The following is a 4,882-nucleotide window of genomic DNA, read 5'->3' as shown; positions in this document are numbered from 1 at the left end:
GACCCAGCAATTCTATTTGTGGATATTTATTCAAAGGAAATGAAAACACTAACTCAAAAAAATATCTGCACCCTAATTTTCATTGCAACATTATTCACAGTAGCCAAGACATGGAACAACCTGAGTAACCATTGATGGATGAATGGAAAATGTGAAATACACACCTATACACACACGCAAGCACACACATACAATGGAATATTATTCAGCCATAAAAAAGATAATCCTACCGTTTGCTACAATGTGGGTGGACCTTCAGGGCATTATACTAAGTGAAATAAGTCAGACAAAGACAAATGACATATAATCTCACTTGTATGTGGGGCTGGGATGGGGAAGCTCATAGATACAGAGAACAGATTGGTGGTTGCCAGAGTTGGGGAGAAAAAGGTGGGCAACATGGATGAAGAGGTTAAAAGGTACAAACTTCCAGTTATAAAATAAGTAAGTCCTGGGGATGTTATGTGTAGCATGGGGACTATAGTTAACAATACTGTATTTATATTTGAAAGGTGCTAAGAGAGATCTGGTGAGCTCTTGAAGGTATAGGTCTCTTCCCAGGCTGGCGCTCTCCACGGAGAAGACTATGTTCAGTTTGAGCATGAAGATCATGAAGCCCACTGGTGAGAGGCCAGACCAGTTCAAGTCAAGTCTGACATCTCCCAGGCTCTCCACTTGGAGATGAACTTGGACCTCAAGGCCCAGGCATGAGAGCTGAATATATAATAGCAGCCAAGGATATTGAAGTTGGTAACAGTCAGAAGGCTATTACAATCTTTGTTCTTGTTCCTCATCTGAAATCTTCCCGGAAAATCCACATTGGGCTAGTATACAAATTGGAGAAAAAAAGTCCAGTGGGAAGCATGTGGTCTTTATTGCTCAAAGGAAAATTCTGCCTAAGCCAACTCAAAAAAGCCATACAAAAAATAAGCAAAAGCATCCCAGGAGCCGCACACCCTGACAGCCGTGCACAGTGTGGCCCTGGACCACTTGGTTTCCCCAAGGGAAGCTGTGGGCAAGAGAATCCATGTGAAACTGGGTGACAGCTGGCTGGCTCGCGAGGGTTAATTTGGATAAAGGCCAGTGGGACAAGGTTGAAACTTTTTCTGATGTCTCTAAGAGGGTCACAGGCAAGAATGTTAATTTTGAATTCTGAGTTTCAGTTGTAAATAAAAGGACTATATAAAATACCATTCACAAAATAAAACGTTTCTAAGAGAGTAAATCTTAAAAATTCTCATTATAAGAAAAGAATTATAATTGCGTGGTGATATTAACTAGACATTATTATGGTGATCATTTCAATATTTAAATAATAATGTTGTATACTTGAAGTTAATATAATGTTATATATCACTTATCTTAGTGTTTTTTTAAAAAGAATCAAAAAAACATTCATCTACCCATAGCAACTTCTGTCAAAATTCCTAGTTTAAGATCCGATTCTAGCAATTGATTTACACGAGTGACTTACTTTCTCTATGCCTTAGTTTATTTATAAAATATGCTACTAGTTTCATAGGATTGTTGTGACAATGAAATGAGCTAATGAGTGTAAAGGGCTATTAATTACCTCTGGGCTATATAGTATAATCACTAAGTAAATGTTGGATATTATTAATACATTTTCAAATGTAATAGGTAGAACAGCCCAGGTTAGGAGTCAGGAGACCTGGGTTCTAAATCCAGGTCTGGAATCACCTCACCGTATGACCTTAAGCAAGTCACTTCACCTCTCATTGGCTCAACTTCATCTCATATAAAGTGAGATGGCTGGACTACAATTTTCCTCAGTCCTTTCTAATCGTACGATTTCAGTTGTATCACGTTCTTAGTTCTGCATTAAAGGGAAGTTAAAATAAGCATACTTAAGTGGGAATCAAGTCTTTTGTTCCATAAGCATTTACCAAGGCAGTGTGCAAAGATAAATGGAAGACATTTCACCCTCAGGGAATGCACAAGGCAGTAGACAGACTAAGTAGCTCTGGACCTTGGGTTTGCCACAAAAGAATAAAAGTTGGGAACATATTCTGTGGGCTAGAGAAGCTACACCATAAATTCTGCTTTCAATTTATTTATAATGTATATTGAACCACTCTCAGTGAAATAAGACAAATGTCAATCAGATAATGAGCCTACATTTACTCTGGCCCAGGCATGAATGGGCATGCAAATATAATGCACAAATATACAGAAACAGCACTGTGTTGGGTAAGTATGCAGAGTAGGGATCAAGAAGAACTTTTGACCTGGTTTTAGACAGGACAAAACAGACACCCTGCCCTTGGTACCCAACTTCCACAATTAGAGCTTTCTTCCTTTAGCTAGAGCATTAAACTCCTTTTTAAATCCAATTGACCCTAATAGGGGTAGCAGTCATTTATGTCTCAGTATGAATGTGTTTAGTCAGCTTTCTCCAAAAAAAAAAGGGGGGGGAGAAAGCATGAGGAACAAACTCCCCCACTAATTAGATGGAAAAGCAAAGGCAGGTGGGTAGCTATAAAAGTGCTCTAGTCTTTTCAGTCATACTTCATTTTAATAATGTTTAATTAAATTATATAATTACAATTGCAAATAAGCAGATTCAGGAACAAGCACAGGGACCTGCTGCAATATGACACCTTTCCAGAGGAGGACGTGCACTTAGAAACCCTAGAGAGCAGTCAGCTAACAGCAGCGGCCAGCCAGCCGTGTGCATCGGGCGGCATGTGGGTAGATCAAGAGCTTCCACGGTACTTCGTAATTTTGCTTAGAGCGGGGCCCACTTGTTTACCATTATCGAACTCTTCCTCTGCCGATTCAGAAATCCAGTACAACACAAAGCCTAAATACCCAAATGTCATCCTATTGCTGAGCCACGTGCTATGGCAAGTACTATGTGCTACAGCCTAGGTCCAGTCAGGTGCTTTATCTTCTTGTTATCTTCTTTGGTCCTCGGCACAGCACTGCGATGGCATCATTATTCCATTCTACAACTGGGGAAACTGAGGCATGGACAGGTTAAGAGATTTCCCTAAAGACAAAACAGCTGTGAAAAGGCAGAATCAGGATGTAAACCCAGGCCCTTTGACTCCAAAGCCCAAGCTCCTTTTTACTGTTTTGTTGAATACTGTATGTTACTATGAAATATTACCAACGTACCATTATCTATGTACCATTCATTAATTAAAACTTTTGTGGAGCACTAAATGTCAGGCCCCATGCTGTGCATGAGGAATATGAGCACGAACACAGCCCTAGTGCTGAGGAAATTTGAATCTAGAGAAGAATAAAGCATAGCCAGAGCGTTCAAATGTTAACTCTACTTCTAAGTGGTGTGTGTAAACCTCAGGGAAGTTAGTTAACATCTTTCACTTTCAGTTTTCCTGCATGTAAAATAGGATAAGAGTTCCTAGAGCATCGGATTGTTGGGCAGAATCATGAGATAAACGTACTAATAATTAGCACAGTGCCTGGAAAATAGTGAGCACACAAAAAACATCGGCTAGTTATCGTCTCGGACACTGTGGACAAGCAGGACTTGGGGGGCGGTAATCACAGGGCTCCACTGTTCCTTTAGAGCGGATGCAGGAGGCAAGGCCTGAGACAGAGCCTCGGACATTGTCACATTTCCAAAGATTCCTGGGTAATGAAAAGAATCTTCAAGTCACTTTACGTCATGAAAACGGTCTTAATTCAGAAATCAGAATGTCCAGTTCCATGGAAGAAACACAACTTCTAACCTGGTTTAACATTAAATGGTTTCTGGGGAGGGTTTTGCTGAAAGCTGACAGTCTTAGTGAGAAAGGCCTCATCCTTTCTGTCTTCCCCACGGTGCCCCCCAGCCCTCCGCATTTCTCTGTCCCCAGCTTGTCAGCGGCTTGTCACCCTGCCAGAGGCAGAGAAAGTGGGATGCAAAAGAGAAAATGGAGGGGCAGAAAGGTGTTCCTATTTTCACTAATTCTCTTTGGGGCCAGTTTCTTGCATTTGGGGCCTTCTTTGTTTTGAGTGTTTAAAAATGACCCTTTCTTTCTAACAATTTCTTCAAAACCTTCTCCACTCCCCAAAATTTCTAGGATTATTTGACTACCCTTTCTCTTACAAAGGTAATTATTCTTCTCTGGCTGCCCACTTCTCCTCTAAGGTTCTGCTGGAGGGGAGCCTCCAGGCGCAATCTTGGAAAGGATTTAAAAGGACTCAGGGTTTGCTCGTCTCCCATGGCTCACTTTTGCTCCAAAGGAAGTGCTCCACTTCACCCAACAAACTCTAGGAGCCGCCCCCTTGCTCTGCTGCCAGACCTGCTGGCCAGCCAGTCCTTGCCTTTTATAATTTCTAGGCAAGACTCAGAAAGCAGTCGCGTCTCTCGGGACTGCTAGAGACACATGCGTACGTCTGCATAGTCCCTTTGAAGCTCCTGTCGCGAATGCAGGTGAAGGCAGGGTGTCCTTCCGGATCCTCCTGGTGGAAGTGGAGAACTGCTCTTTCCTGAGAAATCCTCTTCATCAAATTTCCCATCTCCACTCTCTTGATCCTTCAGTATCCACAATGAGGGTGGGGGTTTTTCACAGTCAAGAAATTCATGGAAATTTCTATCTTTGGATGGTACATAACTTTGAAATCTCATACTTATTACATCTTGGTGCCTCAATCAAAAATGCCAATTTAACATTCTGTTACATTATATTTTCATCATTTTTTAAAGTTTGTTTATTTTTAGATAAGGGAAAGGAGAAAGAGAAGGAGAGAAACAACAATGTGTGGTTGCCTCTCAAGCACCCCCTAACACAACCCAGGCATGTGTCCTGACTGGGAATTGAACTGGCAACCCTTTGGTTCACAGGCCAGCACTCAATCCACTAAGCCACATCAGCCAGGGCAATTTTTTAATATCATTTTTATTGAG

The 4,882-nt window shown here is 41.4% G+C and overlaps 1 pseudogene; it reads left to right on the top strand.

The window, feature by feature from the left end:
- The first annotated feature begins 586 nt into the window (after nucleotides 1-586).
- On the top strand, nucleotides 587-1,156 carry LOC129085631 (40S ribosomal protein S7-like; annotated as a pseudogene).
- The last annotated feature ends 3,726 nt before the right edge of the window (nucleotides 1,157-4,882 follow it).

The sequence above is a fragment of the Pteronotus mesoamericanus genome, unplaced genomic scaffold, assembly GCF_021234165.1.
Source record: "Pteronotus mesoamericanus isolate MK-2021 breed Mesoamerican mustached bat unplaced genomic scaffold, CSHL_Meso_final scaffold_31, whole genome shotgun sequence".
Taxonomy (NCBI): domain Eukaryota; kingdom Metazoa; phylum Chordata; class Mammalia; order Chiroptera; family Mormoopidae; genus Pteronotus; species Pteronotus mesoamericanus.
This window is presented reverse-complemented; position numbering and strand designations above follow the sequence as displayed.